This window comes from Bos indicus x Bos taurus, chromosome 18 (genome assembly GCF_003369695.1).
Source record: "Bos indicus x Bos taurus breed Angus x Brahman F1 hybrid chromosome 18, Bos_hybrid_MaternalHap_v2.0, whole genome shotgun sequence".
NCBI lineage: Eukaryota > Metazoa > Chordata > Mammalia > Artiodactyla > Bovidae > Bos > Bos indicus x Bos taurus.
Window position 1 is genome coordinate 50,320,672 of NC_040093.1, and position 25,280 is coordinate 50,345,951.

At 42.4% G+C, this 25,280-nt stretch overlaps 1 long non-coding RNA gene across 2 annotated transcripts; it reads right to left on the minus strand.

Moving 5' to 3' along the window:
• On the minus strand, nucleotides 1-23,524 carry LOC113875378. Of its 2 annotated transcripts, XR_003506231.1 has the most exons (4): nucleotides 23,356-23,524; nucleotides 21,029-21,115; nucleotides 3,490-3,583; nucleotides 1-160 (listed from the first exon to the last, which is right to left on the minus strand). It is a non-coding gene; the product is annotated as an uncharacterized LOC113875378 (long non-coding RNA). The 2 variants fall into 2 exon arrangements; XR_003506230.1 differs by lacking the exon at nucleotides 3,490-3,583 and having other exon boundaries at nucleotides 23,356-23,519.
• Nucleotides 23,525-25,280: the final 1,756 nt, after the last annotated feature.

The window sequence follows — 25,280 nt, forward strand, 5'->3', positions numbered from 1 at the left end:
CTGCAGGATCCAGGCTGCTGCCTCCAGTCACTGCAGTGACCGTGAGGTCTTTCGTAGTACAGTGGGCTGTCAGAACACGCTGTCTGTTGAGGGACAGGATGCGTCAGTAGTGGCCACAGCTTAGTGAGGATGGGGGTGTGGGTCTCATGAAAGGGGCACCCTGAGGAGAAAGCAAAGGAAGGCAAAACCTCTTGAGTTGTGCAGTCACACAGATCAAGGAGCCAAAGAAGAAGAAAAGAAGGGTAGTTATCACTGCAAATAGTCACAGAGCAATTTTAGTGTTATTTAGGATCAGGAAACAGCTTTTATCTAAAAGTTGTCTCACTCTCCAAGCTTTGTCATACTCTGTAACATCTGGTGCCTGCAGGTCACTGAGCTGGTACATTCCTTCTTGAAATATTTGGAGTATCTGCTGTTTGCTAGAAGGAATTTCCATCAAAAATCTCGATATTGAACCATGCTTTTCAAATCGTGTTCAATGCTTCCATTGATGACTTCATCTGGGATTTGTATTAAGCTTTGTATTAAGCCGTGTTTTGGAGAAGCGTTCACAGGTTTTGAACCCAAAAATAGTTTTGTCAGTCTGTTATGTGTCATGCCCCAAGGACAATTTAGCTCCGAAAATGTGCACAAGTACTCGCTGCAACTAACTCAAATGTATGGCCTCCGCCTTTCGCATTCATTGTCTGAAAGCAGCCTTGCATTCTCAATCAGTTTTTAATATTAAAAAAAACCTTGTGATAGGAGAAAAAACCTTCTAAGGTGGCTCCCATGGATCCTTGCTTCCTAGTATTCACAATCCTGTATCGTCCCCTCTCCTTGAACGGGAGCTGGAGCTAGTGACCTGCTTCTAATGAATAGAATATGGCAAAAGTGACATGTCTCTTCCGAGATTAGGTGACAGAAAGACTTTGTCTTCTGTCTTGCTTGCCTTCTATTTCTGTCATGCTTTCCTGCTCTGATGGAAGCCAGTTGCCATGTTCTGAGATGCTCTGTGGAGAGGTCCATGTGACAGGAAACCGGGGTTTCCTGGCAACAGCAGAGTCCCCCAGTCTAACCACATGCAAAGAACTGAATCCTGCCAGCAACATGTGATGGGTCAGGAAGGGGATCCTCCCCTCACTAGAGCCTTGAGATGACCACAGACAACACTTTGATTATAGCTTGTGTGGGACCTTGATCCACACCCAAATTACTCAGAAACCCGAGATAAATAAGTCTTGTATTAAGCTGCTAAACTTAGAGGTAATTTGTTACGCAGCCATAGATAATACGAAGCTGGAAAAGACAGTGGCGGTTCCCAATTTTCACTCCTGGGGTAAAAGTATTGATGAAATCTAGCATGATGTTTTATGTTTGTGTAAGAACTATCAGTGCAGTGGGCACATCTTAAACCTGGCATCATGGAATGAGGAGAGCTGGTCTTCCTCTTGCATGAGTACAAGTCAGCCATTTTAGCCTCCCAACCACCAGTAAAAAAACTTAGATCCATTCCCTCTCAAGTATGGCAGAAGATACTGCAATTTGATTCTGCATTTGAAATGTAAATAAAATTACATTAAACCCTAACTCTTGAAAATAGTGTCCCTTTTAAATCACTCATCAAGTCTCCTTTGAGTAAGGTGAATCTATCTTAAAATGAATAAAGGATAAAATTCTATTCAACGTCTATATAGTAGTCCAATAATTTAATCAAAATCTTTCATATTTCCAATCATATTCACACTCAGTTTCCTAGACTGCAGAGTTAGTATCATTAGCCCACTTGCAAATGTGATCCTTGGGAAAACTGACTAAGAAGAGCAGTGGAGCCCCACTTTGAAACTTTGAAAAAAAGTTGGAGGGGACTGCACTAAGAAATAAATCTTTCATGTCCAGAGCCACCCTACAACCCAAATTGAGAAATATAACCAAAACATTTCTATACAGAGATTTTTCTGTTGTGATGAAAAATAAACTGATTTCCTGGAAGAGAATACTCTTTTTTTTTTTTTTTTCCCCACTCTGGTCAAAATGATGGAAAGGCCAGACCAACTCCACAAAGTTTTTTCTTTGTGAAATTGTTTTCACATCTGGCTGACAGCCAGCCACAGCTACCTGCTACAAAGATAAAATTGTATCTTTTATTGTATCTGTGTATAAATATTTCCTTTGAATTGGAAGCTGCTATTGCTGATTTTGTTTTGCCCAGTGGGTAGAATTATGTCCTAAATCCTTTTCTAATGTGAATGCGTCAGACCTTAGCCTCCAGAAATAGGGTAGTACCTGTTGCTTTGGAAGCTTGACGTTTTACCCTAATCTCTGCAAGAGAGGCACCAAATGAATCTAGTCTTCCCGTTTGCCGTTCTTAATTGCTAGATGGCAGACACTGACTAGGCTTGAAGTTGTATGGCTTTTTCTGCAGGATTGGGAAAAGGGCCTACCTTTCTGCTAGGAGCCTGTGGTTTAAAGTAATCTACCACACACACGCTGTCCAAAAACTCCCCTCTCCTGCTATAGCTCCCTCCTTTCGTGAGGATACAGTGTTTGGTTTTATCTTCCCATTACCCACACTCACAGATTTTTTGAGGAAATACTACAACACCAAACCAGGTTCTCTGAAGAAACTCCCAAAGTTTGTCCATGAAAATGAGGGAACTTCTCTGATTGGTACAGATCAGTGCTAGGCTGAGAGGTGTACAGAGCGACTGCCTTTATCAAAAGCCACGTCTTAAAGGATGTGCCAGGGAATGCTTCTATTATTTTATAAATATATAAATATATTTTTTAATATTTACATATATTTTACACATGTAAATATATATATAGTTTGTCATGCAACATGTATCATGTGTCAGCCATGTCACACAACATGTGGGGTCCTAGTTCCCCGACCAGTTGAACCCACACCTCCTACATTGGAGGCAGAGTCCCAACCACTGGACTGCCAGGAGTGTCCCAATACTTCTGTTTCAGGCTGACACTTTCACCTCTCCACCCTAGAAAAACAGCTCGTTTCTCTTCCTCTCATCAGATAGGCAAAGAAAGCGCTTGCATACTTTTTAATTACAGGCAGACATAAACCTACAATTCTAGAGTATTGATTTGTTGGACTGTAATCTACACACTGAACTGCATTTGGCAGCATGCCAGGTGTGTAAAGTTGGAATTTAATGACAACGTCTCAGTAGCAGCCCCAGAATTTTGTACAATACCACTGTCGAATACTAATGTAACGGTAGCCAGAAAACAAGTAGAGAAAAAAGCTGCTTTCTCAAGTTACCTTTTTTTCTCTTTCTTGGATATGGAGCAACTGAAAGCAATTAACTATTTCATGGAAACTTTGTCTCATAAAGAAACTTCAGTCAAAAGCAAACCGTGGTCATTGTTGCTATGTTCATGGAACTTTATCAATCAACCAAAGGCAAGTTCATTTTTGACACTTTAAAACATTAATCATACTGCCTACTTATGAAGTTTTTTCCTGAAGAAGTTATCAAGCAATTTTACCTTCTGAAAATAGAGATGTCAGAAGTATTGTGAATGACATCACCATGTGATCACATTTCTGGTTCTCATCATTTTCAAAATGGAGTTCCATTTCCTTTTAATTAGAAAGAAGAGTGATAAAATCTAATTTTGAAAAAATGACCTTTCTTATCCTGAAGAATGGGATTTCTCAAACTCAATACTGTTAACGTTTTGGGCCACATGATCCTTCATTGTAGGGGAACCACTCTGTGTGTTATAGGATGTTTAGCTGTGTCCCTGACCTAGGTTCCAATAACACCACCCCCATTTGTGACAATCAAAAGTGTCTCCAGGTATGCCCAAGTGTCCCCTGGAAAGAGGAGTCAAAATCAACACAGGTAAGAACCACTGCTATAAAGAGACTGAAGGGCTTTTAAAAAATAACTAAAAGCTGTTGAATTCTATGTTGAAGAAATACTTCACCTACTCAGCCATAAAAAAGAATTAAATTTTGCCATTTGCAATGATATGGATGAACCTATCAAACTCAATGGCACCCCACTCCAGTACTTTTGCCTAGAAAATCCCATGGACAGAGGAGCCTGGTAGGCTGCAGTCCATGGGGTCGCTAGAGTCGGACACGACTGAGCAACTTCACTTTCACTTTTCACTTTCCTGCATTGGAGAAGGAAATGGCAACCCACTCCAGTGTTCTTGCCTGGAGAATCCCAGAGATGGGGGAGCCTGGTGGGCTGCCTTCTATGGGGTCACACAGAGTCGGACACGACTGAAGCGACTTAGCAGCAGCAGCAGCATCAAACTCATCATTGGTATGGAAGGTATGATGCTTAGTGAAATAAGCCAGAGAAAGACAAGTACTCTATCTTATCACCTATATGTGGAATCTAAAAAGTAAAAATATAACAGAAACACGCTCCCAGATACAGAGAACAAACTAGTGGTTTCCAGTGGAGAGAGGGATAGGGAAGGGGCGTGACAGGTAAGGGATAAAGAGGTACAAACTACTATGTATAAAGTAAGCTCCGAGGATATGTTGTACAGTGCAGGGAATATAGCCGATATTTTATAATAACTTTAAGTGGAGTACAAAATTTAAAACTTTGAATCACTTTGTTGTACACGTGAAAGTAATATTGTAAATCAACTATGTTTCGATTAAGAAAAAGAAATGTTTCAGACTTCTGAAAAGAGGTGAAGAATAGTGAGCACCTACATGCCCAGAACACTGCTTAACGCCCTCCCGGTTTTATTTCCTTCCTTCCTACCTCATCCCCCAGAGGTGCTGAACTGGGTGTTTATGCATACTGTGTATGTATTATACATGTACTATGTATATTATTAGTTAGAAGTTGCATACTCAGGGGACTCCCTGGTGGTCCTGTGGTTAGGACTCCCCACCGCCAATGCAGGGGCTGTGGGTGTGATCCCTGGTTGGGAACTAAGATCCCACACGCTGCACAATGCAGCACAGCCAAAGAAAAATAAATAGAGGAAGCTTAGTTGCTCAGTCATGTCTGCCTCTTTGTGATCCCATGGACAGTAGCCCACCAGGCTCCTCTGTTTATGGGATTCTCCAGGCAAGAATACCGGAATGAGTAGCCATTTCCCATTCCATGGGAATCTTCCCAACCCAGGGATTAAACCTGGGTCTCCTTGCAATGCAGGCAAGTTCTTTACCATCTGAGCCCCCAGAGAAAGTGGTGAAATAAATAGCTAGGTAAATATTTAATAATAAATAAAAGCTTCCTGCTCTGGTCACTTCTTCAGTTCTTCATTGTCTTGTGAAGAATCTAATTAAAAACTTTTCTTTAAAAAGTTACATATTCTATTTCTCACTTTTGTGGTTAACATTCACACTTTCTCATGTGTATGTAAGTCTAAAATTATATTTCTGCTGTCTTTCTGAAAAGAACAAGAGTCTGCCTTATCTGCATCACTCCTTTTCCATGTTGCATGTTATTTTATTTCTGTGCTGTTCTTTATGTCTCAAAAAAATGGTCCATAGTGACCAATTTTTATAGTGAACAGACTTCTCTCCATGCCTCCTGATTCATTTGCTCTTCATATCTTCTTGCATCCCAGACCTTACCACTGGAATCACTTCCCTTCTGCTTTCCTTTTGAAGTTATTTACTGACACTCTGCCTAGTAATCTGTCCGATTTTTACTTTTCTAAAAGAAAAATCAACTTCTTCCTCATGATTTGTATAATTTATCCGGGTATAAAATTGATATTGACAGTAATTTTCTCTCTGTTTATTTTGTGAGTATCTGGCTTCCTTTCTAAATCTAAATTCCTTTATCTATCAGTATAACCTGTCTTTTGCCTCTTACGTGAAGTAAAGTGAAAGTCACTCAGTCGTGTCTGACTCTTTGCAACCTCATGGACTATACAAGTCCATGGAATTCTCCAGGCCAGAATACTGGAGTGGTGGCCTTTCCCTTCTCCAGGGGATCTTCCCAACCCAGGGATCAAACCCAGGTCTCCCGCATTGCAGGTGGATTCTTTACCAGCTGAACCAGAAGGGAAGCCCTTTCCCTCTTAACTAATTTTATAATATTCTCCAGTATTTTGCCATCACTGTGATGCATTATGTCTACATATGGATTCATTTTTGTATTATTTTTATAATATGTGGGCTTCTTGAATCTGAACATATATGTTTTTATCATTTATAGAAAATTCTTTGTCTCTTAATCTCTTAGTACTCCCAGTTCTTCATATTTTCCATGTGCTACATATTCTATTTAGCCATATCTATCTTCTGTTTAACTCATGGTAGTTGGTTTTCTTGGGTTCCAATGAGTCCTTAACTTGATTATATTGCTTATTTCTAGAAATTCTATTTAGTTTTTTTCTAAATAGACCTGCTCCTTTTATGGTATCTTTTTCTTTTCCTTTGTTTTTATTCTCTTTTCTCTTTTTAACAATTTCATACATATTTTATATTCTGTATTCCACAGTTCCACTACCTAAATTTCTTGAGGGTTCTTGTTGCCTCTGTTGACTAATGCAAATAGTAGTTGGTTTGCTTGGGTGATTGTTAATTTTCTTTTTATTGTCAGTGCATCTACGAAAAGGCATTGTATCTCTAGGAATTTGATGAAGGCTGGTGTGAGGTATATTTCCTCCAAAAAAGATTTGCATTTTGCTTCTCTGAGATACTCCCAGAGTACTTTCAACCAGGATAAATTTAGATTAATTTTGCATATTGGGATTTTCAAAAAAATTATAAAATTCTTTTTTACTAAAATATAATTTATATTCAATAAAAAGCATACGATTTGTGTCTAGTTGGGTGAGTTTTCATAAATATATGCACCCATATAGCCACCATTCCAGTCAATATATAAAACCTTTTTGTTAGGAATTTGCTGGTGGACCACTGGTTAAGACGTGGGCTTTCACTGCCAAGGGCTTCAGTTTGATCCCTGGTTGGGGAACTAAGATCCCACAAGCCACTCAGTGTGGCCAAAAATAAATAAAACCTTTGTTCTCATCCCAAAAGACTCCCTTGAGCCCTGTCTCCTAACCCCTACTAACACTGATTTACTTTCTGTCACCATAGTGTTGATTCATATTTCCTAGAGTTTCATATAAATAGAATTATGTGTTAAATATTCTTGTGTGTGTACATTTTTTTAATTCAAAATAATGTTATTCCCATTCATCTATGTTGTTATATATATCTTGCTGCTGCTGCTGCTAAGTTGCTTCAGTCGTGTCCGACTCTGTGCAACCCCATAGACAGCAGCCCACCAGGCTCCCCCATCCCTGGGATTCTCCAGGCAAGATCACTGGAGTCCTACCAGGCTCCTCCGTCCATGGGATTCTCCAGGCAAGAGTACTGGAGTGGGGTGCCATTGCCTTCTTGGTGAATACTTTTTATTACTTAGTAGTATTCCAGAGTTGACTATGCCCCAATTCATTTATTCTTTTTTTGATGAATGTATTGATTTCAATTTTTGGCCATTATGAAGAATGCCTCTGTATACATTCATGCACAAATCTTTCTGTGGATGCATATGTTTATATCTCGGTCAGTGTCAAAGGGAGTTTCCAGGATGACACTAGTGGTAAAAAACAAAAAAACCTGCCTGCCAATGCAAGAGATGTAAGAGATGGGTTCGATCCCTGGGTCAGGAAGGTCCCCTGAAGGAGGAAATGGCAACCCACTCCAGTAGTCTTGCCTAGAGAATCCCATGGACAGAGCAGCCTGGCAGGTTGCTGTCCATAGGGTTGCAAAGAGTCGGACATGACTGAAGAAACTTAAACACAGTATCAAAGGATAGGATTGCTAGATCATATGTAAGTTCACATTGAACATTTAAAGAAATTGGCAAACTGTTTTCCCAAAATTGCTGCACCATTTTACAGCCTCACCAACAATATATGAGTGTTCCATCTGCTGTACATGCACATGAACACTATAATGATTAGCCATTTTAATTTTAACCATGCTAATGGGGATGATATCACACTGTTTTAATTGGTATCTCCCTAATGACAATTGATGTTTGCATCTTTACAAACACTTGCATATCTTCTTTAGTCAGCTTTTATATAAATATTTTGCCAATATTTTAATTAGATAGTTTTATTATATGTAATATATATGTATACACACAAACATACATATATCCCAAATATAAGTCCTAAGTCAGATGCATGTATTATAAAATTTTCTGGTTTTTATTCTTTTTTTCTATAAGTATTTTAAACAGAATAGTTCATATTCTGTGTTCATGGATCCCGTTATCTAAACTTTCAGTTGATTGCTGCTGCTCAATAGAAATGCAGTTGATTTTTGTGTACTAACTTTGTAACAATCTTGTAAAACTCATCCTAGTGGTATTTTATAGATTCCTCTTGATTTTTTATGTATACAAACATAACATCTGTGAGTAAAAGCAATTCTAGATCATGTCATTTTATCTTTTTCCTGCCTTATTACACTGGCTAGGACCATCAGTAAGATTGAAATAGAAATGTTGAGACTGGATATCCTGTTAATGGTTTTCATCTTAGGAAGAAAGCATTCAGTCTTTATCAGCATTTAATTTTATTTAGATATACATTTTTCATAGATGCCTTTTATCAAGTTGAGGAAATTCCTTTTATACCTAGTTTGCTATGAGATTTCGTATATATAGGTGTTGAATTTTATTAAATATTTTCTCAGCATCCATTGAGATGATCATGTTTCTCCTCTTTTTATATGATAAATGACATTGCTTGATTTTTCAAATGTTAAACCAACTTTGCATTCCTGGGACATGTTTACTTGGTTACAATATATTATACTTTGCACATACAGCTAGATTTAATTTCTAATACTTGTTAAGAAGTTTTTGCATCTGTATTTATGCGGAATGTTTGTTTTAAGCCTCATGATATGAGTTGGGAAGTAATTTACTTTCTTCTGCATGTTCTAATTACATAGAATTAGTGTTGCTGCTGCTGCTGCTGCTGCTAAGTCGCTTCAGTCGTGTCCAACTCTGTGCAACTCCATAGACGGCAGCCCACGAGGCTCCGCCATCCCTGGGATTCTCCCGGCAAGAACACTGGAGTGGGTTGCCATTTCCTTTTCCAGTGCATGAAAGTGATAAGTGAAAGTGAAGTCACTCAGTCGTGTCAGACTGGTAGCGACCCCATGGACTGCAGCCCACAAGGCTCCTCCATCCATGGGATTTTCCAGGCAAGAGTACTAGAGTGGGGTGCCATTGCCTTCTCCGGAATTAGTGTTATTCATCCTTAAATGTTTGATAGAATTCACTAGTGGAGCCATCCTGCCTGATGTTTTATTTGTTCAAAGATTTTTAATGGGAAATTTATTTTTTTTAATTGAGATAAGGTTATTTAATTTCTTGTTTCTTCTTAAGTCAGCTCTAGAATTCAAGGAATTTAAGTACTTTAGGTTGTTGATTTTTTGGCATAACATTTTCTTATTATTCTTTAAATATCTGTAGAATCTGCTGGGATGTCTCTTCCTTCCTTCTTGATAATAGTAATTTGCATCTTTTCTCCTTTGTTTTAATCAGTCCAGTTAAAGGTTTACAACTTTCTTCATGTTTACCAAGGCCCAGCCTTTGGTTTATTTTATTTTCTCTCTTATTTGTCCATTTTCTAGTTTCATTGATTTCTATTTCTGTACTCTTGTTTTCTTCTTTCTATTTAATTTGGGTTTATTTTGTTATCTTTCTAGTTTCTTAAGGTGGAAGATTAGATCATTGATTTTAGACTTTTCTATTATTAGTGATGTTTCTACTACTGATTTCCAATTTAATTCTTCTGTGGTTAAAAAACACATCTTGTATGATCTCTGTCATTTTAATTTTTAAAAACTCACTTTATGGCCCAGCATACGTCTCTCTTGGTAAACATTTCATGTGAAATTTAAAAGGATATATGTTCTGTAGTTGTGGGTATATTCTAAATCTTAAAAGCAATCAGAAAAAGAGGCTGATTATATATACACATATGTGTAATGGTCTAAACAAATAATTAGATGGTTATAATCTTCATTACATCATATCTATTGCTTTTCAGTCAATTATTAAGATAGGTGTTTTGAAATCTCAAATTGTAACCTAAGACTTACCTATTGCCCCGTTCACTTCTGTCTGGTTTTGCTTCATGTATTTTGAAGTTCCCTTGTAAGTGTACTCATTTAAGATTGTCTTCTTGTTGAATTATTATAAAGCTCTCCACTTTGTGCCTGACAACATAACCACTGTCGTCCTCTACATTGTAACCCTGGCAGTGTAGACCATTTACATACAATGTAATTTTTTGTGGTTAAGTTTTAATTTACCATCTTGCTAATTTCCTGTGTGGCCCATCTGTCCCATATCCTCTTTATTATTTTTCTCTTTTTCTGATTTCAGTGGAAGTCAGAAATAGATTTAAGGGACTAGATCTGGTAGACAGAGTGCCTGATGAACTATCGACAGAGGTTCATGACATTCTACAGAAGACAGGGATCAAGACCATCCCCAAGAAAAAGAAATGCAAAAAGGCAAAACAGCTGTCTGAGGAGGCCTTACAAATAGCTGTGAAAAGAGAAGCGAAAAGCAAGGAGAAAAGGCAAGATATACCTATTTGAATGCAGAGTTCCAAAGAATAGCAAGAAGAGAGAAAAAAGCCTTCCTCAGTGATCAGTGCAAAGAAATAGAGGAAAATAATAGAATAGGGAAGACTAGAGATCTCTTCAAGAAAACCAGAGATACCAAGGGAACATTTCATGCAAAGATGGGCTCAATAAGGACAGAAATGGTATGGACCTAACAGAAGCAGAAGATATTGAGAAGAGGCGGCAAGAATACACAGAAGAACTGTACAAAAAAGATCTTCATGACCCAGATAATCACGATGGTGTGATCACTCACCTAGAGCCAGGCATCCTGGAATGTGAAGTCAAGTGGGCCTTAGAAAGCATCACTACAAAAAAAGCTAGTGGAGGTGATGGAATTCCAGTTGAGCTATTTCAAACCCTAAAAGATGATGCCATGAAAGTGCTGCACTCAATATGTCAGCAAATTTGGAAAACTCAGCAGTGGCCACAGGACTGGAAAAGGTCAGTTTTCATTCCAATCCCAAAGAAAGGCAATGCCAAAGAACGCTCAAACTCCCACACAACTGCACTCATCTCACATGCTAGTAAAGTAATGCTCAAAATTCTCCAAGCCAGGATTCAGCAATACATGAACCATGAATTTCCAGATGTTCAAGCTGGTTTTAAAAAAGGCAGAGGAACCAGAGATCAAATTGCCAACATCTGCTGGATCATGTATAAAGCAAGAGAGTTCCAGAGAAACATCTATTTCTACTTTATTGACTATGCCAAAGCCTTTGACTGTGTGGATCACAATAAACTGTGGAAAATTCTTCAAGAGATGGGAATACCAGACCACCTGACCTGCCTCTTGAGAAACCTGTGTGCAGCTCCAGAAGCAACAGTTAGAACTGGACATGGAACAACAGACTGGTTCCAAATAGGAAAAGGAGTACGTCAAAGCTGTATATTGTCACCCTGCTTATTTAACTTCTGTACAGAGAACATCATGAGAAACGCTGGGTTGGAAGAAGCACAAGCTGGATTCAAGATTTCCAGAAATATCAATAACCTTAGATATGCAAATGACACCACCCTTATGGCAGAAAGTGAAGAAGAACTAAAGAGCCACTTGAAAGTGAAAGAGGAGAGTGCAAAAGTTGGCTTAAAGCTCAACATTCAGAAAACGAAGATCATGGCATCTGGTCCCATCACTTCATGGGAAATAGATGGGGAAACAGTGGAAACAGTGTCAGACTTTATTTTTTTAGGCTCCAAAATCACTGCAGATGGTGATTGCAGCCATGAAATTAAAAGACACTTACTCCTTGGAAGGAAAGTTATGACCAACCTAGACAGCATATTAAAAAGCAGAGCCATTACTTTGTCAACAAAGGTCCGTCTAGACAAGGCTATGGTTTTTCCAGTGGTTATGTATGAATGTGAAAGTTGGACTATAAAGAAAGCTGCTGCTGTTGCTGTTAAGTCGCTTCAGTCGTGTCCGACTCTGTGCGATTCCATAAACAGCAGCCCACCAGACTCCCCCATCCCTGGGATTCTCCAGGCAAGAACTCTGGAGTGGGTTGCCATTTCCTTCTCCAATGCATGAAAGTGAAAAGTGAAAGTGAAGTCACTCAGTTGTATTCGACTCTTAGGGACCCCATGGACTGCAGCCTACCAGGCTCCTCCATCCATGGGATTTTCCAGGCAAGAGTACTGGAGTGGGGTGCCATTGCCTTCTCCAAAAGAAAGCTGAGCACCAAACAATTGATGCTTTTGAACTGTGGTGTTGGAGAAGACTCTTGAGAGTCAATTGGACTGCAAGGAGATCAGTCCTGGGTGTTCATTGGAAGGAATGATGCTAAAGCTGAAACTCCAATACTTTGGCCACCTGATGCGAAGAGCTGACTCATTTGAAAAGACCCTGATGCTGGGAGGGGTTGAAGGCAGGAGAAGGGGACAACAGATGATGAGATGGTTGGATGGCATCACCGATTCAATGAACATGGGTTTGGGTGGACTCCGGTAGTTGGTGATGGACAGGGAGGCCTGGCATGCTGCGGTTCATGGGGTCGCAAAGAGTCAGACATGACTGAGTGACTGAACTGAACTGATTTCTTTTGTTTTAGGTTTTTCCCCACCATTATTCCTTTTTTATCTTGACCCTGCCTGCCAATGCAAGAGATGTAAAAGATGCAGGTTCGATCCCTGGGTAGGGAAGATCCCCTGGAGGAGGACATGGCAACCCACTCCAGTATTCTTGCCTAGAGAATCCCATAGACAGAAGAGCCTGGTGGGCTACAGCCATAGGGTCGCAAAGAGTCGGACGCAACCAAAGTGACTTAACACACACACAATACCTTATTAGCTATTACAGCTTTGCCATTTTTTAATGGCTTGCTCTAAGGTTTACAATATACGTTGTTAATTTATACAGTCTATCTTCAAATAATTTTATTTCATTTCAGACCTAATGTCAACCTGACACCAGAAGCATTTATTTCCCCATTTCATCTTGTCTACTCTTATTATTATACATTTTATCTCAGTAAGGCCCACAATACATTATTATTACTTCAGCTTAATCAATCATGTTTTTAAAATTCTTTTCAGAAAGGGAAATCTCTTGTATTTACCCACATATTTGCTATCTCCTACACTCTTTCTTCCTTTTTAAAGATCCAAATGTCTGTCTAATATCATTTTTCATCTGCCTGAAGAATTTCCTATGCCATTCATACTACATCTCATAGCATTTACTTGTCTAAAAATCAGTATTTTGGAAAATAAGTTTGCTGGCTATGTAATAATTCTAAGTTGACTGATTCTCCTTGTCTTTTAGCATTTTAAAGATGGATTATTATTGTCTTCTGGCTTGTATTGTTTTTGACAGGAAGTCTGTGGTCATTCAGTATTTCTGTATATAATGAGCCTCTTTTTTCTGACTACTTTTAAGATTTTTCTACTTTTCACTTAATCTGCATTCTGGTGGAGTCCACAACCTCTGCTGACCCTGTGGATCTCTAGAGAGGCCCAGCAAAGCATCAGTTGGAAGTCTTGGTTACTTTTGTGTTTAAATATGACTAACTGACTTGGTCTGTAGTAAACTTGTCACAGTATCATTTACATTTGCAAATGCCAATAAATCAAGCCAAAAGGCTGGGCACTGCACATTATTGTTTATCTATGTGAATATTCAAAAAACCTACTTCCCTATATTAAAGAAACACAGAATCTGACAATTATTAAAGTAGTTAAACACACATTTTATTAGGAACTGTTACAATAGAGGAAAAGAGACTTCAGTGTAGAACTGGGCTCAACTCCAAATACAGCATGATATAGTGGTGATTTGTAACTATGGAGTAGGTTGAGGCTCAGTGGATGAAAAATTACTAAAACATCAAGGAGAAGGCCTAGTTAAACAGACTTAAACAGGATTCTTTGTGAGGGCAGGGTAAGGTGATAAGACATCATCTGGAAAATGGTGCAGATGTGAGGAATTTGATCAGAGATTGAGAGTGATCAGATATCAAGGATGGAAGGTTTTCTCTAAACTAGCTCAGAATGATTCTTGAGACAAGCAGGTGATGCAGACCTGACAAGGACAGATGCCAAGTTGGGGCCTAGAGATCTTAGAGGAGACTGAATAAAATTTAGTCAAGGAGGGAACCTCTGTCATTAACAATAGCAAATACACATCTCAAGTATACACAGAACTTTTTCCAGAATAGACCACTTACTAGGCCACAAAACAACTCTTAACCAATTAAAGAGGCTTGAAATCATGCAAACAATCTTTTCTAACCACAATACAATGAAACTAAAAATCAATAGCTGGAAAATCTACAGATATGTACAGATTAAACAACACACTGTTAAACAACCAAAGGGTCAAAGAAGAAATCACAAGAGAAATTATAAAATGTCTTGAGACAAACGAAAATGAGAGTACAACCTACCAAAACGTATGAGATGCAACGGAAGCAGTGCTAAGAGGGAAGTTTATAGCCATAAAAGCTTACATTGAAAAGGATCTCAGATCAACTACCTAACTTTACACCTCAAGAAGCTAGAAAAAGAAGAACAAACTAAACCCAAAGGTAGCAAAGAGAAAATAATAATAAAGATTAGAGCAAAGGTAAATGAAATAGAGGGTAGGAAAAAATCTTTTATTTCTTCTTACAAATTTTGTGAAACTAAAAACCTTAAATTGGTCACCCTCTCTCAGCCTTTCTGTCCTAGAAAATTCACACCACAAGTATATTCTTTGCAGCTCTGTTTGCTCAACTTGATGATGAAATACTAGACAAACCCCAGAATCTATTAAACTGCCCTTGAACCCCTTACTCCTTGTTTTTTCTGTGACGTTCATAGGACACACTGTTCTTTTCTACTAGTACTGTACTGAGAACTCAAATAAAAGGGCACATGTAAGAAATAACAAATCCCAGATTTATCAGCACTGAAAGGAATTAAGCCAGAAGGCTTCTTGTAGTGCTCTGGGCAGTTTTTGGAAGGAGGAGGAGAAGGACAACCTGATCAGAAGGTAGGCAGACTTTCCGAACAATAGGAAGACTTGGATCACAGAGGGATTCCTGAAGCTGGCAATGAACAAGGAGCCTGCTTTGTGTTTGAGTAACTGTGAGCAGCCCTCTTCTTGTAGCTCCTCCAGGCAGGAAGGACTGCACAAGCCTCCTTGGAAGGTCTCACTCACCCAGGCATGTTTTTTAAAAAATTCTGTGATGATAAAGGGAGTAGAATGTGGGTGCCACATTATTAATTCTGATTGCTCAGAATATGCTTATATACTTTCATACACATCCAGAATCTAGGATCTCACACCATCACACCTTTTCATAGTGCTGAGCTGGAGATGAAAGGGAATAGAGCAAGTGCCAAGGAAGCCAGAAGAGATGAAAGGATTCGTTTCTTCAAATAACTCCAAACACTTGAGAGACTCAAATTCTGCTTGATGGAGTGAATGCTGCAGATCACATCAGCAATCAATAAGACAGAGTGTATCTCCAGAGAGCTTTGAATAGGAAAACAATGAGCCCTAGCCCCTCAAAGTTGGGGCTTCTTTGATCTTGGTCATTATGTTGGGAGTGCTACCCCACTGGGGAGACTGTTCCTTCTCAACCAACAGAATGGGCAAAGTTTTACAATTGAGCACACAACCACCTTCACACCTTTACAAAGAAAGCAATTGTATTAGTCAGGACTCTGACTTGGATATAACACAGCCTGATATAAATCAGTTAAGTAAAAAATGGAAATTTATATGACTCACATGGATGGGAAGAATATAGGAAAACGTGCATAATACAGAAGTTCTGCAGGAACCCGGGCTTCAGAGGCAGCAACCTGGGACCTGACACTTCCGTCTCTACACACAGCTGCTTCCCAGTGTTAATCTCATTCTCTCTTCCTGTAAGCAGGCTTCCTGCATATGGCAAGTACATGCTTACATTCTCTCAGCACCTTTGTTTCAAAGGTAAAAATGTCCCAGGAAGGAATGTCACGGGCTGATTATTGTACCACTTCCTGAAGCCAGTGGGTCAGCATATTCTAATGGGCTCGGTCTTGGTCACTTGCCTGCCTCGTGGTGTGCATGGACACCCTCACCTGGAGTAGGAGGAGACTTTCCTAAAGGAAAAGGGTGTGTGGGTGCTTTTACTGGGAGAGCAGAGCAGACATGCTGAGTGGCTGTGGTACAACATGATGCTCTATCTGCTCTTAGGTGCTTTTTGTCTTTTATCTTCCCCACACTTCCCACACAAATGGCATTAAATAATGTCCTGGATGCTTCATTTACTACTTAGGGCATGCGGTTGGTAAAAAAAATTATTCCCAAGACAAATGGATGGTAACCCAGAAGCCCAGAATTGAGATGAGAAGTTGCCTAAGGAAATTCAGGGAAAGGGTTGAGAGAGAGGCATGGAAAAAGCATAAGATCAGGGCAAACTTTAGTATTTATTGAGCACTTACTAAGATTTATTAAGTGCTTACTCTGTTATAAACTTTACTCTGTCTTTTCTTCACACCTCTGTTTCACAGGTGATATAACTGAAGCTTAAAGAGGTTAATCAACATTCAGAGGCCACACAGCTCCTACCTGACTGTGTAAGGACTTCCAGAGCCCATTCTCTCAATCAGTTTTCCACATTGCCTCTCAGGTGAACTAGATGTCAAAAAGACTGGAGGTTAAGCAACGAATGGGTGGGTTATTGGAATGGGTGCTTTTTACTTTCATATATTTTCTAGATTTCTTTTCATGAGTGTATATTACTTCCATAATTAAAAGCACCTTGTGCAGAAAACAGTGGCACTTGGGCTATGGCTGTGAATCTGCTCTGAACTCACTTCCAAACCCTGACAAACTTTCTTTCCCTAGCTCTGGGCCTCAGTCCTAGATCATATCTGTGGCTGCTGACAGCTCAGATTTCCTGGGATCTTTGTCTGACCTCCACTCCCAGGCTTCCCTGGTGGCTCAGATGGTAAAGAATCTGCCTGCAATTCAGGAGACTCACGTTTGATCCCTGGGTCGGGAAGAGTCCCTGGTGAAGGAAAGGGCAACCTACTCCAGTATTGCCTGGAGAATCCCATGGACTGAAAAGCCTGGTGGGCTACAGTCCATGGGGTTGCAAAGAGTCAGGTACAACTGAGAAACTAACACTTCCCAGGCAAGCAAGGGGACCAGTTTCTGGAACTAAGTTAGGTGAAAAGACTGGATCCATGGATGCAGAATCCAAAACAGAAAGGAACCAGATCAGATGGTCCAGGAAGCCAACAAGTTCCAGGCACAGAGTCCAAGGCATGGGACGAGGACAACCACCTGGGGTGAAGGAAGGGCTGACAGAGACCAGGTGAGACAGCCCAGCTGACGCAGGAGAGGCTGCCACTCAGCCAAGCTGAGGCAGAGAGTGTGAGCATCATGGACACTGCCCTGCCTCCATCTGCACCCTTTCCTCTGGGGAACAACCCCTTGCCAGGGCACAGTGTCAATAGGGCCTGTCCCTCCTGAGCAGAGTGTTAGAAGGACTGAGGACAGATGAAGCGCATGCTTGCTCATGGGGACACGTCACTGTTTCTGATGTCACAGCCCCAGAGCTGTGCTCCTTCCCATCTGACCCAAAGACTGCTCCTTCCACTTTTCCCTCAGTTTGCTTAAGTTCGCCAAAGTCAGTCTCTCTTGCTTGTAACCAAAGAACCCTAAAAGATACAACTCTGTTTGAATAATATAATTTTGCTCTGACAAATTAATAATCACTTAGTCCCACTGAGTGCCACGATCTGTGCTGAGCACTGCCACACGTGCAGTCGCTTCAGTCTTGTCTGACTCTTTGAGACCCTATGCACTGTAGCCTGTCAGGCTCCCCTGTCCATGGGATTCTCCAGGCAAGAATACGAGTGGGTTACCATGCCCTCCTCCAGGGGATCTTCCCTACCAGGGATTGAACCCACGTCTCTTAAGTCTCCTGCATTGGCAGGCGGGTTCTTTACCACTAGCGCCACCTGGGAAGCCCCAACACCCTTCTACTGAGGCCCAAGCCAGAGCCCATGATCCCACAGGACCTCGTGTGTCCTCGTGGTGTTCCCTTGAATGTGAAACAGCCACATTCGGGTGTCAGTTAGTGACAGCTTACGGTGAGTGGTGCTGCACGATTCGTGGTCGCTGAAGATGCAACTCCAGAACCAAAGACAGTTTCAGTCACTCAGAGCTTTGTGTAGATTTTTATTTAAAGTGAAAATGAGAGAAAAAGCTCTGACATAGATATCAGAAGGGGACAGGAGAGCACCTGCCTCACTAGTTTAAGCGGGGCCTGTATACTTCTCAACTGGCTGCTGAGAATAGATAAAAAGAATACCTCAAGGTTGTAAGAGTTCCAGCAGAACTTTCCCAAGGCATGCATCCTGAGATAACTTTGGCACAAGATTAGCCAGGGAGAACAGTTCCGGCAATGTCCCTCGGCTAGATATACTGTTGCCATGTAATCAGGGATCTGAGGCTTGAGAAACAGGTTCCCAGTCAAGATTTGTTACAATTATAATCATTAACACAGAGCCCAAGAAAAGCATTTCCATGAGTAAGACATTGTGCTGTGTGATTATTAGTTCTGCGACCTAAAGAAAGGCCAGTTCTTGGACAAAATACATTGTTGCACAAGGCTTAAAGGAAAGCATGAGCGAACATGTTCCCCTCCTTAAAGGGGCCTAAGCTTTCACTCAGGATGTCCCAAGACAGCTGGAGATAGGACTGTGGGCCCGGCAGAGGAGACACTTCCTGGGGCGGTGCCTTAAGGTGTTAGAGAAGTTCAGCTGAGTCTTGAAGAAAGCTTCATCCCAGCACCTAGCAAACAAGATGGAGGTGGGAAAATTTTGCCGACTGATTGATGATTGCTCCCAGGGCTGGCCCACAAAAACAGAAATTTCTCCTCACCTGAGCCAGCCAGTCTCCAAGCAGCCCTGGCCAAAGAAAGGGGTGAGGTGCCCAGACTGAGAGGGTGGAACTCAAGCTTGAGAGGCCGCCCCAGCACTGGAACTCAATTTAGGCGTCCACCTCCACCCCTTCCTCTGGCCTGATTTTAACCTCCATTAGCCAATTTGTCTCCCGTTTCCACCTCTCTTCCCTCAGACTTTTCTCCTTATGCAGATGCTGATCCTGCCTCCTCCTGACTCCCTGGCAGAGAGACCCAGCCCTAGGCCCTCCCCGAGTCCTTTCCTTAAGGGTGGTGCCAGCTCACCTGAGCCCGCCAGGTGGGCCTTGGGCCACAAAGAGGGGAGTTCTGAGGAAGTCAGTCTTCCACAGGGAACATTTAAATATAATCTTCCCTTAAAACGTGTCTTACTGAGAAAACTGGTTCAGACTGAAAGTAATGTGACCAAATGGAAAAAACTTTTTTAAAAAACAAAGGTTACAAAAATATCAGAACTGATAGTTGCACAATGACACTCAAGAAGGGTGGGAAATTCAATTTTAGATGTAACTCAAAGTAATACTCACACGTTTCCCCCCATGCCAGCACAGCACTGGAAAGTGAAAATGTCACATGGCTGGTGGCCATAAACAGACTCTGGGTGCCCTGAACCAACAGCCAGCCCAGCATATCCACCAGCAGGTCAGCCCCATCTGGTGCCCAGTGGTCGTCTCCCATCAAATGATCCCATTTTTTTAAGCCAGTATCATTTCAGTCGGAGGCTGAAACAGCCAGTGGAGGAAGGGACACTATTGAGATTTTAATCTCACTCACTGGAGGTAAGGAGGAGTTGGCCCCCTTCTCCAAGGCACTGCCCTCTTGGACCAGAGGGAGGCTCACCTTTATCTCTACCATAGGCCTTTATGAATTATCTTAATAATCATTCATTACATAAGCAAAACGTGAGTTTTAGCAAATGAAAATGTTGACAAGCAAAAGTGAAGACTACACATGTCCAACCACTCTGAGATTACCACTCTAGCTCTTTAGTGTGTAGCCTTCCAGATTTTTTTCCATGTACGGAAAAACTACAACAAACCTAGACAGCATATTAAAAAGTGGAGACATTACTTTGCCGACAAAGGTCTGTCTAGTCAAAACTATGGTTTTTCCAGTAGTCATGTATGGCTGTGAGAGTTGAACCATAAAGAAGCCTGAGCACCGAAGGATTGATGCTTTTGAACTGTGGTGTTGGAGAAGACTCTGGAGAGTTCCTTGTACTGCAAGAAGATCAAACCAGTCCATCCTAAAGGAAATCAATCCTGAATATCCATTGGAAGAATTGATGCTGAAGCTGAAGCTCCAATCCTTTGGCCACCTAATGTGAAGAGCTGACTGACTAGAAGACCCTGACGCTGGGAAAGATTGAAGGTGGGGGGAGAAGGGGACGACAGGACAAGATCATTAGATGGCATCACCCATTCAATGGACATGAGTTTGAGTAGGCTCCGGGAGATGGTGAAGGACAGGGAAGCCTGGCATGCCACAGTCCATGGGGTCGCAAAGAGTCGGACACGAGTGAGCAACTGAACAAAAACAACAGCAGATTTGTACATGAATTGTTTTTACCGAAGTGAAGTCACATTTCACGTTGATTCTTTCTCTCAACTTTTGTTTTGAAAAACTTTCAAACCTTCAGTAACTTGAAGAACTAATATAACAAGGATCTGTAAGAAATTCATCTAGAGTCATAAGTTGGCACCATTTTGCTACATTTGTTTTGTCTCTGTCTCCCATACCGATATCCAGATGTAGATAATGTATGCCTCTGTATACAGATATCTAGTTAGTGAGATCTATATAGATAAATATAGCAATGCAGATATATAAATACATGTTAACCATACGGAGTAAGTTGCACACAGCACAACCCTTCCCCCCTAAATACCTTAGCATTTCTCCTAAGAACAAGGATAGTCACCTACACCACTGCCATACAATTACCACACTCACAAAATTTAACACTAATATAATACTATTAACTAATATATAGCCCATAGTTCCCTAATCACCCAATACTGACCTTTATAGTTAGTCACAGGTTGAGTTCTTTAGAAACCATACATATCGAGGAGTTTGGGGCACAAGATGCTTATCAGGCATCTTACACCTGTGAAAGGGAGCAGGCGGAAGCAGGATCAGGCAGAGGAAGAAGTTGAACTTCACAGTCCTGGCAAAGCCTCTTTCTACTCTACGGGGAAACTCTGGAAGGAGAACTGCCCAACAGCGTGTCCTGTATGGAGCCAGTCACTCCACAGGGCTGCCCTGGGGAGGGCCTGGCCTGGGGGCAGGAAGCTCTCTCGATGGAGCAGCTCTAGGTGCCAGCTGCTGGCCACCCTCTGTGGTTGGGGACACACCTCCTGATCTCCTGGAGAGGGACCTGTGATTCCCTTTAAAGTCTGGATCCAGTCAAAGGTCACTTATTGCACTAACTTGTCACGTCTCTTGTGTCCTTCACTGTAACACTTCCTCCACTATTTTTGTCCTTTAGGATATTAACACTCTGAATGGCCCAGTCCGTTGTGTTGTAGAATGTCCTTCAATCTGGATTTGCCTGCTACAGAGTTTCCCAACCTCCTTTGTTCAGCCAGCAGTCGCCTTTTCATTTTAATAAATTTCATGTCGTGTAACAGCCAAACTGATCAGCCGATTCATCCAACTGGTATCCAATCCTGGACCACAAACTGCATCTGGTAGTAACGGTCCTTAGGTCTCTTTCCATCTAGCACAGTAGTCTTTTCATGTGAGTAAACCTCGCGGAGAGACCAGACTGCATGGCCTGCAGACCCCGTCCTCTGAGCTGTCTGACTGCTTCCGTGTGGGTGCTCTACCCTCTGACTTCCAGTGATCAACCCATTGGGCTATCATAGGTGGTGATGTGGACTTTGTGAAATACATATTATTAATACCTGATCAACGTGCACTCTGAATCTTGAACCAGGGGTCTCTCACCAAGCTGCCAGTGCTCACCGTCCCCTCTCCTGTTTTTACAGCTCCCTGTCCTCTTTCAGTATTTACAGACACTGATGTGCCCAGTCACACCCAAGCTCCCAGTAGGGAGCAGCAGAGTAGGTGTCAGGGAGGAGGGCAGCCGTGTTCCCACCCTGAGTCTGTCCTCACCGTTGTGTGTGACTCAGGTAACACCCCTGACCTCTCCTCTCATGGAACACACAAATACTCCTTGCCCAGATTAAGCCAACTTTCAGAGAAGGTCACACACCAGCCTGCTCCTGCCACCCCTGCCCAGCTCGCCCTCCCTCCAGTGACTGGCAGGCCTGAGCTCAAACGGCAGGAACAGAAAAAAGGCTTCAGACCCCCAAGGCTGAGCTCCAGGAGCCTCAGCTGGAAACTGCCACCGGCAGACTGACTTGCGGGCAGGCCAGGCCAGGCCACTTTAGATTAGAAGAGGCCCCTCCAAGTTCAGAGGAAGCAACCCGCACACGCCAAGGATCCCACACAGACCAGGTGTGAAATGACTGAGAGGAAGCCGCAGTGTCGAGCTCTGGGGCCCAGGGGAAGTCCATTCCTCTCTCTCCCCAGAGTTTTAGGGGGTGGAGAGACTTGAAATGAGGAGCTACTGAAGTCTCATAACCGGGATTCCCGTGGTTAAATAGTGTGAATATTTTCCCTGGTGGAACAGCCCTTTGCAGGTTTGCCGACCAGAGGCCCTGTGGCCTGGTCAGATCTGTTCGTTTAGCCAGTAGCGGGTTGCTGCTTCCATGGGAGCATTATTGCCATGTACCTCCTCTCCAGTGGGCCACAAACACCACCACTCTCTATTGTCTCAGTTCAGTCCTGTGTTCAAGTTCACTCCCTGCCCAGTCCCTGGAGGAACTGAGATTGCAATCCCGGAGGCAGGCACTGCTCATTTTAACATGTCCTCCAGGCAGCAGGTGCTGGCCCCAGGCTGAGAATGGAGACTCCGGCCCCAGAAGGGGACTGCTGCTCAGGACTGCAGCCTGAGTGCCCTCAGCTGTCTGCACCACCTGTGGTCTCATTCCTGGAGATTCATCCTTGAGGTTAAGTGCTGATTCCCTCAAGAATGGAGGAGACCTATTTCCTCACTAACAGTGTGGTATAAATTGGTTCATCAAATATCAGGAGAGAAAAAGGAAGGACACTGGCATCTATTAAGAGTTTGCTCTGTGCCAGGTACTGGGTATACCATCCCAGTTAGCTTCCCTGACACTGTAAGATAGATGTTATCACACTGTACAAACTGGAAAACCAAGACAAATTCGCTTCCCCTGAATTGCACAGACAGTAAAAACACAGCCAGTTTTGAACTCTGATCTACAAGAGAAGCTGTGCTCCTTCCTCTCCCCATACCATGCCGCCCTGAGCACCTACCGTGTGCTGGACACAGAGCGAGACACAGCCTCTGTCCTCAGCCAGTTCCCAGCCTGGCAAGAGGAGTGTTAGCTTGTGAGTGTGGCCTGCACTCTGCCCTTTCTCCTTCACCCGAAACTCAAGCCAAGGTTTTTCAAAGACTGGCAGCTACCATTGGCAGGACATGAGGTGATTTTAGGTGAAACATAACATGAACTATTTTGTTTCAGAAGCTACATATTCAGTATAAAAATATAGGTACTTCATAAATACATGTTTTCCAGACATTGCTGCAGATGAGGCCCCTGGGGTTGGCCCTGTGAGGTCCATGTAAGGCCAGAGACAGGAGAGGAAATTGCTGCTTGTAAATCAGTGGGACACTGTGCCCCTTCCGGACAGCAGGTCCTCACCATCTCCTCCAGGCACCTGCCCCTCCCGAGGTTGCTGAAAACAAGACTTCCTCTTCAAGTCCAGGACCCCTGCGGCTCACTGCGGGCCACACCTGGTGACCTCTCTCCCGGACTTGTTCCCCAGCCTGTTTCAGCTCAGGGAGTTGGTTTGGGAGGGCAGCCAGGTCTCTCGGGCACTGCTTCAGACCCAGCACAGCCAAGGGGGGAGTGACAGTGCAGGAAGGACTTGCCACTGCCCTTTGCCCAGCTTAGAAGGAGTCACTGAGAATTTACCACTCCCAGTCCTGGGACCCTAGTCATCAAACATGTGTGCACACACATGCATGCAACACTTATGCACACACATGCACATATGCACTCCAGCCCTGCCATCATCACTCTTTAGCAACCACAATACAACTAGGACAGCATTCTGGGAATTCAAGACTCCTTGGAAAGGGAAATAGCTATAAATGATTGAGAGCAGTTCTCTTGATAAGAACTCATCAGGAGGCAGAGATGTCAGTTAATTAAAAGAATAAATTGGGGTCTTCTCTGGGCCAGGGCATCACCACCAAGCCAAACCAGTGCCCCACAAACTGTGTGATTCCCAGAGCCCTTTGCAGACACTTCCTTTCCGGAAGGAAGGGAGAGCTGTGCTCCCATTGCCAGGGTTAAGGAGAGGAGAGAATAAAAGAGACAGTCAGAAGGACAGAAAGACAAGGCAGAGAGAGATGCTTCTTAAAAATTCAGCTCAGAGGAGAGGCCATGTAATCAGACTAAGAAGAGCTGACATTTCTCAAGCACTTGCCTTACAGCCCCCAGGTCCTGTTCTAAGCCCTATAGCCATATTATCTCATGTAACCTTCACAACCACCCTGTGGGTTGGTTCTGGTATTTTCCATTCTCTATTTTACAAACAAAGTAACTGAGACTCAGATGGGATAAATTATTTGCCACAGGTCCTACTGGTGAGAAGTAGAGGGAAGGTCTACTTTCTGTGGAGACTTTGGAAACTCTAAAAAGGGCCTAACCATGTTGTTTTGTTTGAAATTGCAGCATTAAAAAGCCCCATTCTTTAAGACCAAACTCGTCAAAAATATCTTACTAAATTACAAACAAGAAGGCTGAGTGCCGAAGAATTGATGCTTTTGAACTGTGGTGTTAGAGAAGACTCTTGAGAGTCCCTTGGACTGCAAGGAGATTCAACCAGTCCATTCTGAAGGAGATCGGTCCTTGGTGTTCTTTGGAAGGACTGATGCTGAAGCTGAAACTCCAATACTTTGGCCACCTCATGCGAAGAGTTGACTCATTGGAAAAGACTCTGATGCTGGGAGGGATTGGGGGCAGGAGGAGAAGGGGACGACAGAGAATGAGATGGCTGGATGGCATCACTGACTCTATGGACATGAGTCTGAGTGAACTCCGGGAGTTGGTGATGGACAGGGAGGCCTGGCATGCTGCGATTCATGGGGTCGCAAAGAGTCGGACACGACTGAGCAGCTGATCTGATCTGAACCCCATTTTCAGTGCTGAAGACCTCCAGGCTGAGTCTGT